Below are 25377 nucleotides of genomic sequence, written 5' to 3'. Positions count from 1 at the left end.
ATTGAATATTCTCTGGTTATCGTGTTTTATACGTGTTTACAAGAGTTTCAAATGCGAGTTTGATACTCAGAAGGCGTCGTATTGTATACCTGTCTTTATACGCATCTAATGCGTATTTCTTATGCGTATTCGACACGATAAAATGGCTAACATACATACCACATCGATACGTATTTAAACGAGTTTCTAATGCGAATTTACAACTAAATTTGCCGACTGGGTTATAATGCCGTCTTGATTGACGTCCATAATGTCAATTTTAATGTCGTCTTGATCGACGTCCATAATGTCAATTTTAGTGTCGTCCGTAAATAATGTCGTAAAAGATAATCTCGTTTTATTCTTGTTTTTTTAATCTTTGGATTAAAAAAAAGAGTATATTAGGATGTTTTTTTTATTTTTTTATTAAATCAAACAAAAAAATGGAGAAAACAACAAGCGAATTTGAAATTGCTTATTCTATAAAATAATTGCTACAGTTAACATTTAACGTTGTTTCATTAGTTACTAGGCTTTGAGAGCGTGTTCCCAAAATGCGCGCGGTCATTGGAGAAAGATCTCTTAAGCGGTTAGCAGACTTTAACATCCCTCAGAATTAGGCCGTATTTTTCGGTTACCGTTTCTAATTTTGTTTTTTCTAATAATCACGTGACAACCGCGATTTTATTAAAAACATTAAATAGTTAAATGCAACTAGATTTTATATAGATTAATAAAAAGTTTTTTCAATAAAAAAATTAGGAGTATGGATGAATTAAGTAATTATGAAAAAAATGTAAATATGAGTAGTTCTGAAGATACTATTTCAGATGAAATTGGAAGTATAACAGGTTTTTAATCTGCATTTTACACGTATTATGTGTAATCCTAATTAAACATGGCATAAGCCGTTTTCATGATAAACGTTATTTTTTTTTGTTTAAATAAACATAAACATGTCTTGACAATATATTTAATAGGATTAGGTAAATCCTAATTAAAAATAGTATAATATTTTATTAACAGAAAATTTTTCATTATATATTATATATAATATATATCTCTCTCTCTCTCTCTCTCTCTCTCTCTCTCTCTCTCTCTCTCTCTCTCTCTCTCTCTTTCTCTTTATATATATATATATATATATATATATATATATATATATATATATATATATATTTATATATATATATATATATGTATATATATATATATATATATATATATATGTATATACATATATATACATATATATATATATATATATATATATATATATATATATATATATATATATATACATATACATATATATATGTGTATATATATATGTGTGTGTGTGTATAAATATATATATATATATATATATATATATATATATATATATTTATTTATATGTTAAAATGTTCTTATAATTGTTTAATAATTTTATGTAGATGGAAAAAAAAACTGATTTATCATTGTAAATCCCACAAAGAAGCACTTCAATATGTAAAAAAATATGAGTTAGCAACAACAACACGATTTGTGGTGTTTAAGGCAAATAATAATTTTGGAAGGACTAGTGTACTGGTTTTTTTGATATAAAAAATGTTCAAAATAATATATTTTAAATTATTTTAAGTCAGTTTATTTTCAATTTTTTTTTATATTTTAATAAAAAAAAATTATAAAAAATGTTATGCTTTAGACATTCTTACAAAGAATCATAATGTACTTTGGGATGATTTTGCTATTCCTTATTCTCGGATGCCTTTCATAATAGTTTCATGTAAAGTTTTAGATTGTCATCATGGTTCAACAGAAGTATTTCATTAAAAAAAAAAGTTATCAACTAAAGAAAAGAAAAACTAACGTAATACATTACTTTTAAATCTTTGGTATCATTCTTTTCTTTAATAACTTTTAAAATCAAATTAAATTTTGAAAAATAAGTTGCATAATCCACCTTAAATGTACTGTATAACTGTTTGATTATAGATGGATGATCACTGTTTTCAAAAGAACTATGTTATTTTACAAGATAATTAAAAGTTCATGTGTCCTGCTAAAATCAATATAAAATTGGTTTCATCGAGATTGCGAAAAAATTAAGCACAGTTGTTTTAATAACAAAAATGAACTTTGGAAATGTCAAGATTGCTATAGAAGGTTGGCAAATAACTAATGACTTGGTAAATAAGTTTATAATTACACAAAGCTTCTTTAATGACCTTTACTAGAATTAAGTTGAGTTCTACACAAAATTTAATGTACTGATTAGTTATTATTAGCATTTTATATTATATTTAGACCATATTAAACTCTTACCATATTAAAGTCTTATTAAGTCATTACAATATTAAAGTCTTACATTTCAGCAAAGAAATCAGAGACCATTTTCCAGAGTTGGGGGAGAAAAATAAACAAATGATAAACAATGCTACTTCAAAAAACGGCTATTTTCATAGCCAAATTTTTTTTAAAACATTATAGCAGCTGAACATCTTAATTTATAAGAGTGCCTAAGGATAGTAAGATTAAAGAAGTTAAGTTAAATTTTTTTATTAGTTTATAATGAGATACATTTAATTCATCATTATATGATGCTTACATGTATATTAAATAATATATTTTCTTTAGATGCTTGTCTACCTTTGCACACAGAAAATAGGTTGATAGTCTTAAGAAGTCAAAAAGATAACGTTGTGATAAGATAAGTGTGTTATAAGGTTTTTTTATTGTATATTTGTAATATTGTCAGTGATATTGTTACCTGTTTAGATTTTTCCAAATTTATCTTTTATAATGTCAAAGCAGTAAAGTCATTGCACTATATTTTCAAGGCAATGTCACAATTATTTTATTTCCTTACACTTGATTATTTTTCCAATGCTAATACACTCTAAAAAATCTGTTAAAAATGTTAACGGAGTATCACCAGTATTACAGTTTACAGTAACTTCGTAACATATATGGATTAAATTAAGAAATGAGAGAATAGAACAATGGGTTACTCCTTTTGCTACAAATTATCGGAATACTTCTGTTAAGTTCACGGAGTTGACGCGTGTAGAATTTTTTTTTTTTTGTTTCCATAGATTTCAGTGTATTATATAATAATTGTTTGTTCATGTTTCATAAAATTCAGCGTCACATTTATTGACACATTGTTCAACATTATTCAAATTTATATTTATTAAAATTTAAAGAGAAATTACTTAAATGTTTAGACTGTATGGAGGACATTAAAACCCGTTTCAGTCCCAGTAATAAAGTAGAATATATTGGTTATCAATCTATCAACAATATATTCTGGCAGTTTATGCAAGATGTTCATGCCTTACAGTACGATAAATTGACTACGGAGTCGTTGAACAGATTAACACTCGCTAAATACAACTAAAAGTTTAGTTTATATTTAGTGCATCACTTAGTTAACGTGTTATACATGAAGATTTACGATTTTTGTTACAAAGTGTTATTTTTTATTTTACTAAAGGTTTATTTCTCTTGACTCAATCTAAAGATTTATTTCTTTTGATCCCATCCAAAACCCGACTGATTCTAATACCAATCGGTGTAAATGATTTGTTCCTTTTAAAATAAATACTACAAAATGTTTTGGTTATGTTTATTTTGTTACAAAAAAATTACGGCCAATTGTTAAACATCATGGCAATTAGGTCAGGACAACCGAAATAGTTTTTTATTTCAATGCTACGAAGGATCCTGTGACTTCAACTTTGTATCCGTTAAACTTACGGTATGTTTCAATCGTGTAGGGTAAAGCGACCAAATTCAAGTCAATTACCAAGTTCCATTTTAAATTTAATTTCTTGAAATATAGCACCTGTGGCAAGTAAGATATTTATGTTAATAAGGTTACATCATTTAATATAAATTGTTTATGTTATTTGCATGATAAAAGCTGAATATTTAAAACAAAAAGTTTAAAAACATTTTTCGTTTTATAATATTTTGAATTAATATATTTAAGAAATAACTTTGTTATCGTTTATAATATGAGCATTTGCATTATTTCCAATTTAAAATAGAATCGAAAAAAATTCAAAGCCAGGCTGATATTTCGTCAAATTTGCTGTAATTTGGTCAAATTCTTTTACCTTTGTTATCTTTGTTTGTTTACGCAGTTTTTATTATAAAAAATAAAATTAAGACCCGAGTGCTGAAAGGCATATCTTTCTAACAGTGTATGATTGTCTTGAAGACCTATTTGTTAACACATTTTTAGAAAAAAAATATTGCAAAAATGTGGCATTTTTTTTAGAAACGAAATTGTAAAGATGTGGCCGGAATTAGGACACTTCACCCTAACGGATATAATCCGTCGAACTAATACTCCATTAAATTAACGGAGATCTCCGTTTCACAGTTATTGGAAATAATCAAAAAACGGCATGAATTCCATTTTTGTAAAAATCTGATATGAAAAATTTGGGCAAGATTGTTGCAAACGGACCACATTTTCATTTACTTAAAAAAAAAAAAGTTAAACCACTTTACGCTTCCCCGCAGCTGTTCAAAGTTGTCATTAAAAAAAATTAATAATCTTTTAGCAAAAAAACGATAATTTTTAACTTTTTTCTTGTATCACAAACCAGTTTTAGTTATTGTACACCAATCAATTAATATAATATTAATCAAGCTTTCAGAGTAAAAAGAAAAATATTTTATAAAGTTAAGTTTCTTACCTTAAAAATGCTGGGGAAAAGTAACTTTTTAGACAAAGAAATAATAGCTCACATGAATGTGATTTTAAGTAATTTCTTTATGTTTCTGTAAAAATCTAAATACGTAGGGCTAAAATTCAACCCTTCTCCTTTTAGTCCAATATAGGTTTTGATGCCGTCCGGACCCGCCCAATAACTACTCTTTTTCAATTTAAAAATGTCTCTATTGATGACCTTTTCTCTCTTTCTTACATAAAAATGACCGACATTTTAAATACTCCATAATTTTATTATAAAACGATTTATTTTTTATGATTTACCACCTTCTATAAAGTACTGTTTAGAAATATCTTTTAAATCGATATAACTTTAAACCTTCCGCAATTTAAATATAGGGATCCGTGGTTCGCGTGAACTTCTTGTTAAATGCTTTTTCGCAGTGCTCTGTTAATGGTTCTTTATGGGGGCAAAAAAACAAAATAAATACAAATGAAAATTAAAAAAAAAGAAAGACAAAACCGAACATGGAATTTAAAACTTCAAATTAACTTAATCTTGCGGTGAGACCAGATGCAATGCTTGTAGCTTATTTATGTGAATCAAATCAATATACTAGCATATTGATATTATCAATATGCTGGTATATTGATTTAACTCACATTACAAAAAAAACATGTTTTCTTACAATAAAAGTTCTTCTCATGGCAAACCTTTATATTACGTTTAATCTTCTGTAAATACCAGATTTAAAAGTGCATGTAAATATTTTTGGAACTTAAGTAGGTTATCCGCGTCCACTAATTTGTGTTGTATAAAGCAAATCAGAGGTGTGTTGAGCAATTTGTAAGACAAAAAAAATATATATATATATACATTACATGTAATTTCGTTTTTGTCTGAGAAATTACTAAAAACTCCTGTGGCTTTCAGTAAAAACTATACTACACAAATTAGTGGACGTGGATAGCCTACTTTAGTTCCAAAAAAAATGCACATGCACTTCTAAATCTGGTATCTATAGGAAATTCAACGTAATATAAAGGTTTGCAATAAAAATAATATTTTTTGTAGAAAATTCATGTTTTTTGCATAAACATAACACTTGTAAGCATATGAAGGCTCAGATATTAAAAAAAGATAAGAATATGTAAACATATTGCTGAGGATTAAGTTACTTCAAAATACAGATTTTTTTTGACGCATTTCCATTATTTTTGGGAATCTTAAAAGTGCATGAAAACCATTTCATGAAGTTATTGTGTTGCAAAGCAAACATTTTTATGCATAAACATAAACCTATACTATGCAATAAAAAAACTTTTCTTTAACCAAACAAAATATCTTGGTGAAAGAGATATGTTTACGTGATTATAGTTTATTTACGTGATAAACATTGTATCAAACTAAAAATGAATCCATATGCCCCTAACAAAAGTTTAGACCCATGGCTCATTTACAAAATGTTATTTCACTGAAACATATAAAACCAGATAAGTCGTACCAACATAACGCGTTGTCCATCAAACAGCAAAGTAAATCTCAACTTAGTAGTGGTTGCTTGCAGCCTTGTTGGGAGTGAATCAGAATTAAAAAAAAAAAAGAAAAAGAAAAAAAGTTATATTCGGCACCACCATCCGCTTTAAAAATACTTTAGGGAGCCTGATAAAAAATGTCTGCACCAAATATAAGGGTTCATTAAGGGATGGTCCAATTGCGACTACAAAAAAACACCACACGCTACTAATCAAAAGATGAGTAGTATAGCGTGGCTCTTTTTGAAATTTTTTTTATTAACAAAATTTTAAAAACATCATTTAAATAATTTATATTACTATTTATTGAAATTTATATTTAAGTATTCGTATAAATATTTATTTAAAACATGATATTTATATTTATTTAAAATCTGCCGATTTTTTGTTGAGGATCGTTTTCACCATCCTCTTCAATCCCCTTCTAACTATTGTTATTTTTCTCATCGATTGTTATTTTTCTCATCGATTGAAACATCAGTCATTTACATACCTCACCACATTTGACCATTATAGCAATCTCTTGCCTTGTTAAAACATGGAGCCACTTTCGATTCAATTTCTTTTGTCACATCATTGATCCGGGAAAAAGTTGACACTATAAATATAATAAAATAATCACTTAACATTAATTTATTCAAATCTATAATTATGTTCAAAAACTATAGTTATTAAATGAGTTCACATATAAATTAAGTAAGAAAATTCAACTTATAATGAGTAAACAATCATATAATAAGTAAGAAAGTTCAACTTATGATGAGCAAGCGATCTTATAATAAGTAAGAGCTTTATAGAATCATATAGACAATATAAATATCTGCATAATAATAGCTTATAATATATGTAAACAAGTAAAGGTTGCAGCCAGCCTCCAAAAATTATCACACTGTTGTAATGTTGCTTCTCTTTCACTTTTCTAAATATACTATAATAGGTGCAGCTCTAAAGAGCTAGCGTCTCTTCTGCAATCTACTTAAATTTATGCTTTTATTACTCATCATTCAATTTAGTCTTATCCTTTAACTGCGACTATTCCTAAGTAAAAATTCTTAATTACCTAGTTTTTTTACTTGAACATATGTTCTTTGGAATTCTCTCCCTACATCTTGCTTTTCTGATTCATATGATTTGCAATCTGTCAATCATCTGTGAGTTGTTATCTTTCTTCATAAACTTTATCTTGGCTCTTCCAGTAACTTCCAACTCTAGTAGTGGTTGCTTGCAGCTTTGTTGGAAGTGAAGATTAAACAAGTAACTGTTATAATAAGTAAAAAAAATTGTTAACATCTATATATATTTTGAATATTTTGGAAGTATATTGAATTTTTTTTGTTACTTATTGTTTTTGCTTTAAAATCAAAATTTTTGTTATTGTTGTTAAATCAAGCACTATGAGTATGAGCAGACAGTTAGACCGACTCCTATTTATACAAAAATGCTCAGAGTAGATCTGAATTAAACTTAGATCTAATCAGAGTAGATCTGAATTAAACATTTTTGAGTAGTTTTTCCAGGTTAAAGCTTGTTTGCCACGACTTCCAGTCCTGTTGATATTTTGTTGCAGTTCAAGTGCCAGAAATTTTTTTAAGACCTGAGAAACATGGACATTGATATCCCTCCTTCATGCTTTATTTATAAATATTTTATCTCATTCATATTGCAATCTTTTGCCAAAAGGTGTTCCTCTTGGCAATCAAACACATCACTGTTATACTCACATAATCGGAGTGTACACATTATCATAATTGCAGCAAAGAGGTAAAAAAAATTCTTTGCTGCAGTTATGATGATGATAATACATCAACAGGATCACAACAAACACGTGCCTATAATCTTTAATACATTCTGCATGAATTGACTTTTTTTAAGTCAATTCATGCAGAATGTATGCATTCATAAGATGAGTGTCCAAATCCACTTCTGCAGTTTTTTCTTCAGTTTTCTTTTTCTTTTTTTTTTTTTTAAATTAACAGTTGTTCACAAATATTACCAAACCAAAAAATAAATTTTGCAAAATTTTTCCAACTTTATACTTAAAACTAAAATGCCAATATTAACGAATTAAACAAAAATGTTGCCTGCTTTTTATGTTTTTTAATGTTTCAATAAAATATTTAGAGATTATTTAAATCAGAATGAAAAGATAAATTGTCATGATAATTATAATAAAAGTCACCAAAACAAAAAAAATCATAAACTAAGATACACCAATCATAAATTATGATACATCAATAAACAACATCAGATAAAATAAAAATACTCTTTGCAATCAGACTAAAAAAAAAAAAAAAAAATATTAAAATAAAAAAGAAATAAAAATATTACAAATATTAAAATAAGAAAGTTAATAGTTAAACCAAGTTAACATTTATTTCATAAATTGAATTTATCAAAGAGAAACACAAAAACAATGAATATATAATGAAATAATTAAAAACTTGAAAATACATACAGCTGTATTAAAGATTATTATTTTAAATTATAGCAGAACTATGAGTTAATAAAAGTACATTACATACATTTATTAATGTTTGAACACTTTTTTCACTTGAACTCTAAAAGTGTAGAAACTTTTTGCATTTGTTCAAAAGTAACATGTCATTGGCAAAATAAAAAATTACCTTATGTGCAACAGGAAATTTTGGAGTTTTAAGCTTCCTTGACAGTTTATTCCTTTTTAACTATAAGCTTTAAATCTTTATTTTTTGTAAACATGATGTAGATGGATGGTATATTCCTGATAACGCAGATTTGACAACTTTTATTGCATAAACATTTTTTCTCTTATATGTAAGGTTTTGAGTTTTATTTTCAAAAGGGAAGCAAAAAGGGTGATCCTAGGTTTGTGACAAATAATTTGTACTCATTGCAACTGTATTACATAAAACCTCTTTAGTTGTGACTTGGATTGACCAATACATTCTATTGAAATACAATGCTTTGATTGAAATACATTTATTGAAGATCTTCACATCAGTTACAGTGATATTAAACCGAAAAAACCTACCTTTTTACTGAATAAACTGAAAGGATAAGATCCTTATTGCTTCTGGATTTCTATTATTATTTAAATCCAGAAGCAACATGGGTACCACTAATAAAAGTGGAGCTATGCTATACCTTAAATATGTTAATATAAAACCTATTACACTATAATATAGTCTATATTACTATAAAAATTATTGTGGGATTTATTGGAGAAAACCATTTTTTTTTGTAGATATCTACAAAAAAAAAATGAAAAATCTAAATTGAATATATTATATTTCAATCTAGATTTTTCAATTGTTTGTGTAGATATCTACCAAAAAAAAAAAGGTTTTCTCCAATAAATACCCTAATAATTTTATATATTATTTAATAAATTTATTTAATATAAACTTCTAATAGTTAAATAGAGTTAATGGATTGACTATGAGTCAGTTTAAAATAGAGTTAAAAATATTAAATTCAATATAAAATAAAAATGGAGAAAGTGATGGTACTCGCTTTATTAAAAAAAATGTTATTAGTACTTGTAACTTAAATTAAATAAATATTAATCCTAACATCCCAAGGACTTAGGGAGTCCGCAAAAGTTGGTTAGCGAAAGATACTATGACTCAAAATGAGGTTTTGATTTTTTACAAAAACGAAGACCAGATATATTACTGATTTTAGGAGAAATGTAGGAGAGTACTGGTACATCGATTGATCTATACCTGCCCCAACCCAAACCCTAAGTCGATGTAGCAGCATTCCCTTGGATGTTATCCATAAATTAGCCAATCTAGAAGCACTCTCTTACAATTCTCCCCAAATCAGTAATATATCTGGTCTTCGTTTTTAGAAAAATCAAAACCTCATTTTGAGTCATAGTATCTTTCGCTAACCGCAAAAGTTTTGCGACAATGTATAGGATAAAAAATGATCCGGTAACCGAAAAATACGACCTAATTCTGAGGGATGTTAAAGTCTGCTAACCAAGTTTTAGATCACTGGAAATAAAATGACGTTTTTCGTTAAACTTCCAGTGAACTTCCAGCGAAGTCGTTAACTTTGCGGAAAACCCAGCAAACTCTGTGAATTTCCAGTGATCTTTTACATTTCCAGTGAACTTTCACTGGAAGTTCGCTGGGTTTTTTTGTAAGGGTTATACGTTTTTCAACATAAAATGTCATAACTTGGTCAATTCTTATGAAAATACATACAACTTGGTATCAAAAAATAGTTCTAACAAAGGGCAATATGTATATACAAAGGGTGTACGAAGGGCGCTAGAGGGACGTCTAAAAAACCCTTTATTATATTGAAAAATGAGATTTTTTAAAAGAATATTTTATTATTTAATAGAAATTTATAATTTTTATTTGTATTTTTAAATTTATTCTAACAGGGTACCATTAAATATTATTTGGATACTTTAGGTTGATAGGCTAGAAGTCCTTTTGGCTTCGGGTGCACCCTCTGACCCAATATCAAGATTATTACCTAGTATCTTCAAATCTAATGCATGTAATTTAGCATCAAAAGAAAGATAGATTTTAGGAATAAACGCGTGAAAAGAGTGCAAGAGGGTACTATTTGGAAGCTCTACACCTCTCACACCTTGGGTAGGGTGGGTTAAAACTCAAATATTATTTTTTTGTAATAATAAATAGTATTTATATAAAACACAAATTTTTCATTCAAAAATCCAACTTAACTATACCAGGTCTATAAGTATGAAATGAGCGTTTTTTTTCTCAAAATAAAACACTATTTTCTAATAGAAAAGTAAAAAATATTTTATTCAAAGTATTTGTTATTGCTTTCTTCACATTTTGACCACCTTTCTGGCAATTTGTGGATACCACGCCAATAAAACTGATCGTTTTTTAAGGCAAACCATTCGGAGACCCATTTTTCGACTTCTTCGTAAGAATTGAAGTGTTGCTCATTCAATGCGTGTCCTATCGATGAAAACAAATAGTAGTCGGAAGGAGCCAAGTCTGGTGAATATGGCGGGTGAGGTAACTCTTCCCAGCCAAGTGATGTTATCACTTCCTTGACCGCTTTTGCTGTATGACTCGGAGTATTATCATGCAACAAAATTACCTTTCCGTGTCTTCTGGCCCATTCTGGTCGTTTTTCGATCAATGCATGGTTCAAATTGATCATTTGTTGTTAGTAGCGTTGCGTATCAACAGTTTCGCCAGGTTTTAGAAGTTCATGATACACCACTCCCTTCTGGTCCCACCAAACACAGAGCATTATCTTTTTTCCGAACCGATCAGGCTTTGCAGTCGATGTTGATGCTTCTCCTGGATTTACCCATAATCTTTTGCGTTTGGAATTCTTAAAATAAATCCATTTTTCATCACCAGTCACAATTCGATCCAATACTGACTTCCTTTCGTGTCGTAACAGCAACATTTCACATGTGGTTTTTTGCTTTTTCATCTGCCTGTCATTCAATTTATGTGGCACCCATTTCCCGTACTTTTGGATCTTTCCCATAGCTTTTAAACGGTCAGAAATTGCTGGTTGTGAAACATTTAACATTTCTGCCTTTTTTTTTTACTTAAAATGTCAACTTCATCCAGCTTTGCTTGCAACTCTGTGTCTTCAAACTTTTTTGGTGGTCTTCCACGTTCTTCATTTCGCACATCAAAATCATTATCTCTGAACAGTTGAAACCATCTTTTACATGTTGCTTCCGATAGAGCATGATCACCATACGCTTCGACAAGCATTCGATGCGATTCTGCAGCACTTTTCTTCAAATGAAAACAAAAAATTAGTGCTTTCCGCAAATCATCATTTTCTGGTAGAAAACTCGACATTTTTAACACGATTAAAAAGTATGATGTTGTTTATACAATGACTTGATGTCTACCAAATGTTTGACAGATGTCAGAGCAACAAAATTAAAAAAAAGTTAAGGCCCGTTCACAACAAATGTTCTTTATCGATACATCTGTAACTCGACGCTCACTTCATGCTTATAGACCTGGTATACAAAAATTAATATCCAAAAAGATTATATAGAAGTATCAACTTAATAAATGTATACATACACACTATACATGCACCTATCAATAAGTGTATATAGATTCAGCTAAGTGAATATATATAAATTTATTGAAAAGTATATTTATAGTTGTTAATAACTACATTCTTGAATCCTCTACCATCCCTTCTGCCACCTGGAGGTTTGTATTTAAAATGAGGCAGGTCTTTACCTCCATTCTGGGCTCATTGGCAGAAGGCCCTTTTTGATTTAGGCCCAGGGTGGCTTCAGCGCCAAACCAAGAAACCACTCCTAGACAAACTTTTATCTAAAATAAAATTAAATGAGTGTTCGAAAAATTAAAATGAAAAACAAAAATTAAAACACAGTAAAAACTTACCGAGGAGGTCTTGGTTTTCACTCTGGGCGCTAGATGGCAGTGATGACGTGGATGAAGCTGGCAAATTTAATTTTTAAAATTTTTGATATGAAACAAGTTAAATAAAAATTGTAAAAAATAGTGTTAACCTATTTATAAATTTTCTTTAAACAACGAAAGAAAAAAAATACGGGGATGGAGGAAATGCTCTCCACCAGCTAAATAAATAAAAAGTATAACTCTATTTTAACTCCATTTACATTACATTACTAAATGAAAATAATTTCAATTTAATTTAAAATTATTCTCATTACATTTCATTTTAGAAAAAAACTACTTTTTGTAAATAATAAAAAAATATGTACATTTCTACAAACTGCATTACGCTCTGTATTAGAGTCAATGCCTATTTATTTAAATATGAACCAGCATTCCTTCGATATATACTTAATGTCCAAAAAACAAGCAAATTTTTAACAACAATCAAACTTATAAAAAATAAAATTTTACATCAAAGAAATCCATGCAAAATTAAAGTTCAATAACTCTAGTATTCAAAAAATATCTATGTTGATGCATTTTTCTAAAAAATAAAAGAGCAAAACAAGTCCATACCATGCAACTTTTCAACATACTTGAAAACGTGTCGCAGAATTTGGCCGAAAAAACGGTTCCGTAATATCCGGATTTACCCGAACCTAATTTTGTTAGAGCCCAAGTTGTGGCTTACTATCACAATTTGGGCTTTCCATAGGGAGGAACAAGGCTCAATTATACTATTTAATAATAACTGTGATATTTCACTTTCAATAAAGTTTTGATCATCTTTAAATCTTAAATCTTCTTCTTCTTCTTATTGTTATTATTAAACTGAAAACCATAGTGTAAAAATTACGCGGAAAGTAATCACATTAGAGATTACTTATAACAGTTGAAGTTTTCTTTTATCTTTTTTATCAATATTGTTTTTAAAAGAGTTAATCGTTTTTACATTAACAGTTTCATAATTTAAATTGTTCCAATTATTATAGACTCGATTTATGAAAAAGTTATGCCTTGTGTTACATTTTGGAGTGTATTCCCTTGAGAATCTAAAGTAGTGATTTCTGCTTTTTTTTCTGTCTAATACTCTGTTGGTTTTTAAATTTATTGGTTTTTGTAATGAAATTTGGTCGCAGCCATATACTGTTCAATACATTTGTATAAGGTCTCCGCGAGTTCTTCTTTTCTCTAACAATTCCAGGTTAAAAACTTTAAATCTGTTTTCATATTTCATTTTTTTTAAAGATGGGACTTTTGTCGTTCTTTTTTGAACTTTTTCCAAATGGTCTATATCTTGTTTTTGGTGAGGATTCCAAACCGAGATAGCATTGTCTAAATGTGGTCTTACAAGTGATGTGTATAATAGTTTCATGGTGCAGACATCCAAATTTCTAAAAGCTTCATTAACCATCCCCAAAATTTGGTTTGCATTATTTGCTGCTTTTATGACTTGATTGCGCCATTTTAGTTTATTTGTAATAATGATACCCAGATCACTTTCTATTTCGGTTTCTTGTGATACTACATGCTCATCATTATTAGTCATATTTATCATGAAATATTTGAGTTTTTTATTTTTTATTCCAAAGTGCATAACTTTACATTTTTTTCATTAAAACACATACAAAATAGGTCTGCCTATTGTTGCATAGATATAATATCATCTTGAAGCTTTGATCTTTCGGATTCGTTGCTTATAGAAGCAATCAATTTACTTTCATCGGCATATAGTTTTAATGGAAATTTAAGTGTGTCCTGTAAGTCATTAATATAAATAATAAATATAATAGGCCCAAAAACTGAACCTTGAGCGATACCGCTTAAGACTTTTCTCCACTCGGATTTATTCTGACCCAAAATCACTCTTTGTCTTCTATTAGATAAGAAACTGTGAAGCCATTTAAATAATTTTTTGAGAAGCTATAATTTTTTATCTTGTGAGTTAATTTCAAGTGTGAAACTTTATCAAAGGCTTTTGCTAAGTCAAAATATACAACATCTACTGAAGTCTTATTGTTTAGATAGTTCGTTATTTCATCGATTGTTTTAAGTAAGTTGGTTATATATGATTTAGAAGGTACAAAACCATGCTGATTTTTATTGATTAGATTGTTTTGTAGTCTTGATTTAGTTGCAATACTATTGCAACCTATTTATTGCAATACTATTACAGCCTATTGCCAATAGGCTGAATTTTATCTGAAATACTTGTAAACAAGAAAGGTATTTTTATTTTTGCCATTTGCAGTGCATATAGCCTATGTCATAGATTGTTTTCCCTTGTGGCTATTAAGTCTTCTATTTTTCCACCAAACGGAAAATAAATTCTTAGTTGAAATTTTTACTTCAAGTAAAAATTTTAACTAAGTATATATATATAATATATAATTTATATATATTTACATATATATATATATATATATATATATATATATATATATATATATATATATATATATATATATATATATATATATATATATATATATATATATATATATATATATATATATATATATATATATATATGTATATATGTATATATATTGGATTTTGAAAAGTATAAAGGAATTAGTTGTGGTTAGCTTTAACTTTTTTTTTTTTGTTACACTTTCCATTAAAACATTTACTACAGAAATATCATCTTGCAATGAGGTAGCTTCTAAGAAACTTACATGAACATTCTCCTAATTTAACAAAGTTATTAACTACAAATTTGCACAGCCTACAGCCTAGAGGAAATTTAATCTCTAACTCTGGTCAGGCAGAAATAATATGGACCTTATACGTTGTAACTTCTTTTAAAGATGCCTTGATTTAAATTGAAAAAGTGCCTATATTCAAATGAAATTAAAAGAACATTCAAATGACTTGCTGCTACATTGACTGAAGGTTTAAATTCGGGTAACAATATATTTTCTTCTTTTTGTAAAAAGCCGTATGGATGTAGGGGGCATAAAATGTTTCATCTTTGACTGCTACCCTGGTAAATAAGTTTGTGAAGTTTATTGGCATAAACGTTCATTTGGTTGTGATAACAATATTTATAATAAAGAAAAGAAATGTTGAAATTTAGTGCACACAAATGTGCATTTTTTTTAATTTTCAACAATTGAGTCACCTTGCTATTATTTTTTTAATTGTAACTTAAACACATTAATTGAACCATATTCACTATTTTCTTTACACTATTCCATGTGCTAAGAACTGATTAGATTTTAATTTACAAATAAAAATTTTACGAAGTTCAAAATTAAAATCCAAATTATCAGCTTTCTTTTATTCCTATCTATTGTATCTGAGAAGCATATTAACTCAGCTCGTTGCAAAAAATTAAATATAATCTAGTCTCTCATTTTCCTAAAGTTGCGTTTCTTTAACTTTAAAATTTTATTTATGTAAAGCTGACCAATTACTAAGTAAAAGCAATTGCTTTTTTTTATTCATCCGGCCTATAATTTAGTCGTAAATATCAAGCATTTGATATTTAGAAAAATGTTAGGAGACTTAAAGATTACTTTGGGGGGATAATGTTCGGAGACTTAAGGATTACTTTGGGGGGAAAAGCTAGGACATTTAATCTACTGAAACTATAAATTTCAAATCCGGAGTTCTTATGTAAAATTGACTGCAGGTTAAAATTTATAAGTTCGAAAACTTTAAATACCCTTGTAATTTTTTTTTATTGACGAATAACCCAAAATCTTGAAGCGTTTCAAATTTGGGCTTGTAATATAAATACTTTTCAAGTGGTAAATAAAAATTCGTTGTGTTTAGATTGATTGTGTTTACATGGTAAGCGTAACAAATTTTTTAAATATAATTTTGTGATTACATATTTTGTATTTATTTTAAGCAAATAATTAGTAAAAAGACAAAAATTAGTTCCTATTTTTGTCCTATTTTAAATCGAATAATATAGTTACAAATGGTTACGAAATGTAGGGTGTAACTTTTTTAAATTTTTTCTTACAGGATAAAAAAAAAATTTACCACTGATTTAAAAAAAAAATTGATTTTTCTTATTAGCTAATAAAATGATTCCATTATAAGTTTTTTTTTTTGTAAAATTGGTTTACATCTAATTAGTTTTTACAATTTTGATATTGAAAATTGAAAATGCTTATATTCAATAATTTCAAAAGTTATGTAAAGTTTCTAAATCAACTGTTGAACCTGTCGGCGGTGAAAAATGTGGTGAAAAATCCTGATTCGTTGAGAAAATTTATCAATGAATTAGGATTTAATTATTCAAAATCTTTTCTTCAATGAGTATTTAAAATGAAAATCTAAACGTATATCGCAAAAAAAACAACCAAATAATAACAAACGAGAAATAAAAGAATTTTTACGAGCTAAACTAGTATACACTACAAGCAGTTAGCAACCCTTAAAATGGATAAAATATCTTAATAATTTTCACTTGATATAATACTAACTATCTAGGTATCCCATAATACCATATATTATGGCTGGTATATTTTGCACCTACTATTTAAACAGGGTGTCAGTTTATCTCCTGGAATAAATGTTCTTTATATTTCAACTCTATCCTTTTATTTAGTTAATTTTTGGTGTATTCGATGTGATCATTATTTTCTTTTTTTAAGGGAGTTATGAATCCTACAATTGATTGTAAAATGATTAGTTGATGTCAGGGCTTTAACTGTATCATGTAGTGCATGAGAGTTCTCTTCAATAACAACGTGCAATTCCGTGATATTCTCAGCTATATTCACACTTGTTCAATGTACACAGCGTTTTTATACTTTACTCTTAATACAATGATTATCAAATAGAATGGTATTATGATCCCCATTCGAGCATGCAAACTAAATATTTTCATGATAACTTGATGTATTGTGTTAATTTTCACAGCTGTTTCAAGGTTGACATTTTTGTTTTAATTCAAATTAATAGCTTAAGGGGTCATTCCACGCCAAACGGTCCAATTTCCGAAATAATCCCCAAACTACCATCTCAGATTTTGATAAAATTTTGTCAGTATGTTGTTAAACATGTTTCATGAACATTGCCAAAATTTCAGATCAAAATAATTATTATTTCGGATTTTGTGGTACTTTTTGTAAAGCTTACCCAAACTTCAATATCTGTCAGTAGCTAAACATTGAATTTTTGGGGTCCTATATTTTTGCAATGAAAGGGTAATATATCTTAAAAACGTGGTTTCTTAGTAAATCGAAGGTGCAGATCACAAATAATTTGTTACAAGTTTCATATTATGCCTACATATTATTCTATGGTTCGCCAAATATCGTCACAAACGCAACACTATAAATACTTTTTATTTATTTGTAGGGTCATATCTCTAAAACTAAAGGTTTTTGAATATTGCTATTTTGTCTAAAGGTTCTACATACTATCATAATGATATGGATTAAAAATTTGCTATTTTAAAAATTTCTCTGCTGAGTTATTCTGAAAGCAATATGGCGAAAAAAGTGAAAAACCCTAAAATAACGTGTGTTTGAACCTAAAAAACTTGATGTGGGCAAATTTTTTTTGTTTTTTTAATTGTATTATTGGAAAGACCTTATTTCAAAATTTTAGAAACAATAAAAACTGTCTTGGAGAGATCTTTCTTATGAACAAAAAAATCTAGCTTTTATAAGCTAAGTTAGGTCTACAAAGTCTATGATATTTTAAAAACGATATTAAGGTCTGTATATTAACTATTGCCATGTAGAGGTAATTTTAGTAAGTAAGTATATTTTTATTCTACGGACAAATCTCTCTAAATTAATTTCAATTATTTAAGTTTATCACAAACATCTAATATTCGAAGACGAAAATCAGAATAGATCTTATAATAAGAGTTATTTTAAATTTATCCTGACATGTCTGTTGAACAAAACTTAACTACTTGTTGTATTGGAAAATTTGATGGAAGTTTATGTCATTTAAGTACTTATTCTCGAAAAAACGGTTTTATTGACTTTTGCTCAGAACTTTTGAACGAGAAACAGAGTTTGATTGTGAAGCGAACTTATAATTTAATTAAAAATATTACTTTAATTTGTTTCCACCACAAATCACTGCTGTTGGTTAAATACACGCATTTACAGCGCGATTGTTTAAACCCTTTTGGTATGGCCAATCGTTGCTCAGTTAAAGGCTTGAGATGTATTGACCAAAAGACTACAGACTGTCTTTCGAATTTAACAAATAAAGTTATTTGTCCAGGTCAAAAATTGTGTTCAAATTGCCGCAAAGCTTATTCAACCACAAGCTCTTCAAGTGAAAAAATTGACGATATTGATGGCATAGATGATATATTTTGTTTAACTGACACTATTAATACTAGCCTTTCTGAGCTTGGAATTTCACCTTTAAGAAAACGTGTTAGTAAGAGAGATCATGCTAGTTATGTAAAAAGCAAAATTTCGAAAGTGCAAATAACAGTTGCAGAAAAAATAGCTGTTGTTAGTGGTTTATCGCCAGATAATAGTGTCCTACCACTAAGCTGTGCAAGTGTAGAGTGTGAGAATTGCATTGATTGGTCAGATTTGATATTAGAATTGAAAGATAAAATATCAACAATCAGTAATCCCCGTGAAAAAGCTCAAGTTTTAACTCTTATACCAAACAGTTGGTCAAGAATAAAAATATGAAGTGAGTTTAAAGTATCAGACAGAATGGCTAAAGCAGCAAAAAAGTTAAAAGCAAAAAGTGGAATCTTAGCACTTCCAGAAAGAAATGCAGCAAAGAAATTGCCAGAATATGTTAAAGAAAAAATTTTGAAATTTTATGAACACGAAGCTTTTAGCAGAACATGTCCAGGGAAAAAGGATTTTGTATCTGTACGCATTGGTGCAAAAAAAGTGCATACGCAAAAAAAATTGCCGTTAGTTAATTTAAAGGAACTTTTTTTGGAGTATAAAAAAGAAAATGGAGTTGAAGTCGGATTTTCTAAATTCTGCGAGTTACGTCCAAAATGGTGTATAACTGTTAGATCTTCAGGTACCCATCGTATTTGTGTATGTACTATTCACCAGAATATAAAATTAATGCTTGCAAGTAGCCCAGTTACGGTAGACTATAAATGTCTAATTGAAAAAATAGTTTGTGATATTGAATCTAAAGAATGTATGCTTCATCGTTGCAATAAATGTCCAGGGAATGAAATATTAAAGGCTTATCTTGAAGAGCAATTTAAAGACTTTGAATCTGATGAAACTATAACATTCAAGCAATGGATAAAAGTAGATCGTGAAACTTTAGAATCTTTGCAATTACCAGTAGACGACTTCATAGATGATTTAATTTCAAAAGTATCTATTTTATCTAAGCATCATTTTATTGCCAAAAACCAAAACAACTATTTGCGATTATTGAAAAATGAACTGAAATCAAATGAGTTGATCATTTTGATGGATTTTTCTGAAAACTATTCATTTGTTGTGCAAGATGCTGTTCAAGGGTTTCACTGGGAAAACAGCCAAACAACTTTGCATCCTTTTGTTGTTTACTACAAACTTAATGACATACTTAAAAATAAATGTTATTGTGTTATCAGTAATTGCATGCATCACGATACTATTTCTGTTCATGTATTTCTTAGTAAATTATTAACTGAACTTAAAACATTTTTATCTTTTGAACTTGTTCATTATTTCAGTAACGGTTCAGCTGCACAGTACAAAAACTTCAAAAATTTTATGAATTTATGTCACCATTATACTGACTATGGTATTAGAGCAGAATGGAATTTCTTTGCAACTAGTCATGGAAAATCTCCCTGTGATGGAATTGGAGGAACTGTGAAGCGTTTAGCAGCACGTGCCAGTCTTCAACGGCCAATTGATAATCAAATTTTAACGCCCTTAAATTTATATGATTTTTGCAAGGAAAGTATCACGGGTATTTCATTTATTTATGTTGATAGTGATAAAGTAGAAAATATTAAAGACAATCATAAGAAACGATTTAGTACTGGAAACACAGTTGCAGGTACTCGCGATAATCACAAATTTGTATCTGTAAATGAAAATCAGGTTTGTGTCAGTCGTATTTCAAATGACAATACATCTTTTATTGCAAACGTTAATGAGAGTTACAACAACAACTCAACCAAATTAGTTTCACTGTCTGATCTTAGTCCTGTAAATTTCGTTGCATGTATTTACGATGCACATTGGTGGATTGGACATGTTTGTGAAATTTCAGAAGAACAGGAAGATGTTTTCATTGATTTTATGCATCCTCATGGTATGGCTCAGTCATTTTACTGGCCTAGCACCAAGGACAATTATTGGGTTCCTGAGCAGCATGTTATTGCAGTCATTCCAAATCCAATCAGTTCTGCAACTGGTCGATATTACAATTTACCGTCAATTGTTGTTTCAGACATTAATTCCAAGTTTGAAGCTATTTTAAATATGTAATTTGGAATCAAGTTGATTATAGTTTCGTACAACTGAATTTTTTCTATCGCAAATTTTTTTTTTTGTAGATAAGAAACAATATATTAACATAAAAATATTTGTTTTTAGTTTTTTGTTGCAGAAAACGTGTTGTAAAAGCTGTATTATTTAACTAGATTTTGCATCTATAACCAGGACCGCATTTGTGACGTGTTGGATTGATGGTGCTCTTAGGCATATGAATAATCGTCGCCTAAAATTTCGTAATTAAATTTAAAAAAATACATATATAACAAAAAAAACAAGCGCCCCTTTTTGGTTGGTGCCCATAGTCAGTTGCCTCAACTTCTCTAGTATTTTAAATTGCCAATAACATGCATTTATCCGCAGTATTTTATAGATAATAAGATAATCTCTTCAATAAATCTGTTGTAAGTTTTTTTCTTTTCCTTGGCGTAGTACCATTTTCAAGAGATTAAAATAGCTCTTCTAAATCTTGAATTTAATGGCTATATATTCTAGTTTTTATTGTCATTAATAGCTCTCTACTTAAAGTACCATTAATTCTTTTAATTTTCTTAACATAAAATCAATTGCTAATCGGGCTGTTGCAAGATTAGCAGCGTTTCTACTATAAGCTTCAACATTTAATTTAATAGGCTTTAGCGTATTGTCAACTCATGTTCCATATTAATATTTTCTTAAAGTGCCCACTTCTAATACCTTGAAGAGTTTCTTAAATGATACAAAATTGTTTTAAAATACATTAAAAAATATTATAATTTATATTTTGCCTCTTTCTGGATTAGATTTACCCAACTATTTTGTAATTGACAGTTTTGATCCAACCGTTAATTTTATGAACTTTTTTTACCGTGGGTTGCCCTAGCAATAATATAACTACAGCATTATCTAAGCATGCTATTATGCATCACATACAGATGACTAGAGAGGTCAGGGATTCAAAAAACACCCTGATGCGTCCTAAACAAGTCCAGGCATTCAAATCGCGAGACTCGCTGAGTCTTAGACCGGGTATTCAGCCACAGACTCGCCGTGTCCGGGTACCCAGACCCAAAAATCCCTAGAAATAACTCAAGCAAATGTTAAAAAATATTTTTTGAACATTAAAATATTTTGATTTTTGACACAATAAGCATTGATTTTGATGCAGTATGATAAATCTTTATGTTTAGGACGAAATTGTAAAATTCAAAAAATTTATATATTGACCAAGTATTTTTCGTTTATAAGAAAGATCTCTCCAAGACAGTTTTTATTGTTTCTAAAATTTTGAAATAAGGTCTTTCCAATAATACAATTAAAAAAACAAAAAAAATTTGCCCACATCAAGTTTTAGGGGTTCAAACACACGTTATTTTAGGGTTTTTCACTTTTTTCGCCATACTGCTTTCAGAATAACTCAGCAGAGAAATTTTTAAAATAGCAAATTTTTAATCCATATCATTATGATAGTATGTAGAACCTTTAGACAAAATAGCAATATTCAAAAACCTTTAGTTTTAGAGATATGACCCTACAAATAAATAAAAAGTATTTATAGTGTTGCGTTTGTGACGATATTTGGCGAACCATAGACTAATATGTAGGCATAATATGAAACTTGTAATAAATTATTTGTGATCTGCACCTTCGGTTTACTAAGAAACCACGTTTTTAAGATATATTACCCTTTCATTGCAAAAATATAGGACCCCAAAAATTCAATGTTTAGCCACTGACAGATATTGAAGTTGGGGTAAGCTTTACAAAAAGTACCACAAAATCCGAAATAATAATTATTTTGATCTGAAATTTTGGCAATGTTCATGAAACATGTTTAAAAACATATTGTCAAAATTTTATTAAAATCGGAGATGGTTGTGCGGGGACCTCTGGACCACTTGGCGTGGAATGACCCTAAGGGGTGTTACTAAAACCTTTACAACTTTTGAAATATTTTTCTTTTGAGATGATTTTGTTCTGTAAAAAGAATATAAACACCAATTAAATGTTTTACTCTTTGGCATTTAATGATGTCAAAATTTTCTTTGATTTTTAAAAAAAATACGCAGAAATAACGAGCTCAGCTGATTTTGAAAAATTTAATGTTACTTTTCAGCAAAAATAATCAAAAAAAAAATATTGTTGTAGTTTAATGTAATATGATCATTCTTAGAACATTTTTAAAACAAAAAAACTTTATTTAAATCTAATGTGAACCGATACAAGGATTATTAAAGTCAGACAACAAAATCGCAAAACATTACATACAATGTTTTAGAAAAATAAGGAGGGGAGGAGGGTTAAGTGGAAACTAAATACATTATCAAAGTTAAAGATGTATTTAACAAATATTGAAAGTTCACGAAGAGAATTTCACAAAAATGATAAGGTTTATTACATACAAAAATAAAACTGGAGTTTGATTTGGAAACGTTTTTAAAGTTGTGACGTAACTTACGTCATTGCTTAAAAATGAAAACAAAAACTCACGCAAAAACAAATTTAGTAGTGAACATGCCAAGTTTGAAAATATATTTAATAACATAGCCGAAGGTACAGTAAAATAATTTTTTGGTTTTCATACTCATAAAAGGTCGAAGTTAGGTTACTCGTCAAAAAGTTTCTATTTCGCATTTGTAAATCATAAAACTAGATATATAAATGCCTTAAGGTAGCAGATCCCCTTAAAATAAAGTTGCTTAAATCGTTGTAATGGAGCATCAATTGCAATTAAATTCTATTTTATATTAATTAAATATTTTTATTATTATTTTGAAATTTTGAAAAAAAAAGTAACCAGGGAGTAATTAGACATTTAAGCAGCCATTTTGAAAAATTTTCAAATAAGATTATAAAAGTTTGGTAAATGCTACTGACTCCAAATTTTCAAGGTATGTTAGAAGAACTATTAACTAGGGTTTCAACCACTTTTTTGTAAAACGGGTAAATATTTCAAAAGATAATAAAATAAAAGATTTTTTTTTTAAATTAGTAAAATTAAGTACCTAAAAAAATAAAAATTTTTACTTAATATAAAAATTAGACCTTTGTTGAGGTACAAACCCCAGAGAACACATCAAGGAACATTTCCTGAAAATTTCAAATCAAAATCTTCATTAGAAGTTGAGAAAACGTGTTTAATGTGTTGCAAAGTATAAAAAAAGTGAAACACAAGAAAAATGCTTTTACAGATTTCGTAATAAAAAAATAAATAAAATTGTTATCATTCTAAAAACCACCAGCAGAGTATGATGTTCCTTCTTCATTTTCTTTATCTATGAATCCTTTTTTTATTGCTCTCAGCACCTTTCTTCTACTGATACCTGCTGTGGAAGTCTTTTTGATCATATAACCTATTCGAGTTGAATTTTTTAAAATTGTCCCAATGTGCATAAATCGACTGGTTTTTATCTGCAGTTTTTTAAAAACTTCATATAGCCCAGTTGCTCCATCATTAAACTCTAAAACAGCAGATGATACAGCTATTTCAAGAGTACTTCAGCTAACATAAACATCTTTAGGACATTTTTTCCAAATGAAGTTGTTGATCGCTTTGTTATTATTTTGCGTCTGTCCATACAAACACTTGGATAATAATTCATCTCTGCTTAAATCTTGAAAGATAGGTTTTAAAATTTCTGTTATTGCTAATGGAAGATTTAATTTAGCTTTGTAATTCAATTTACCTGTTAATTTATTTGACTGCCACATGCACCAGCTGTTTATACATAATAATTGAGTTATGAAATAATAATTGAGTTATGAAAAAGTTTTGCCCAAATACTCTTTTTCATTTCATAAATGTTGTTGAGATTTTGTCTTATTGCAGTACCATAATAGTTCTGCAAAGTATTTATGGCTTTATCTGTTAATCGTCCTTTAGCCATTATTTTCCCCCCATCAGACAGTATACTTAGTTTCATTAATTGATGCAAGTTTCGCAACCGTGTTCCCATACACTTTTGAACATGCCCAATACACTCTTTTTTATCAATACTAACATTAGGTCTATATGGTTCAGACTTAATAACATCATTATACAAGGATGTGTCTCCATCTCCAATATAAGATGTATACCTTAGTTTGTACTTCTCCACAGATCCTCCAAACATTTCAATGGCACCCACAGATTCCATTGATCCTGAAGATTTTAAGTGGTCAATAAGACAATTGTGATTATTTTGCCAGTTATTATAACCAGGTTCATTCTTTCTTTTGTTCCAATATTCGCAACCTTTACATTGTTTTGATAAAACAAAATGGTCTATACATTTTTGATTATTTGTTGATATCAAAGTTGCAACACCGTTAATGGATGTATAACCTCTTTTTTGCCATGTACCATCTACAGAAACATGGCAATCAACAATACTTACATTATGACTGTTATCATCCAACAAAAGAATAT

The 25377-nt window shown here is 28.5% G+C and overlaps 1 long non-coding RNA gene across 1 annotated transcript; it reads left to right on the top strand.

The window, feature by feature from the left end:
• The first annotated feature begins 1410 nt into the window (after positions 1-1410).
• On the top strand, positions 1411-3492 carry LOC136089270 (uncharacterized). Its single transcript, XR_010642911.1, has 3 exons — positions 1411-1834; positions 1960-2153; positions 2340-3492. It is a non-coding gene; the product is annotated as an uncharacterized LOC136089270 (long non-coding RNA).
• The last annotated feature ends 21885 nt before the right edge of the window (positions 3493-25377 follow it).

The sequence above is a fragment of the Hydra vulgaris genome, chromosome 13 (assembly GCF_038396675.1).
Source record: "Hydra vulgaris chromosome 13, alternate assembly HydraT2T_AEP".
Classification (NCBI taxonomy): domain Eukaryota; kingdom Metazoa; phylum Cnidaria; class Hydrozoa; order Anthoathecata; family Hydridae; genus Hydra; species Hydra vulgaris.
Note: the sequence above shows the minus strand (reverse complement) of the source record. Positions and strands in the feature narration are given on the sequence as shown.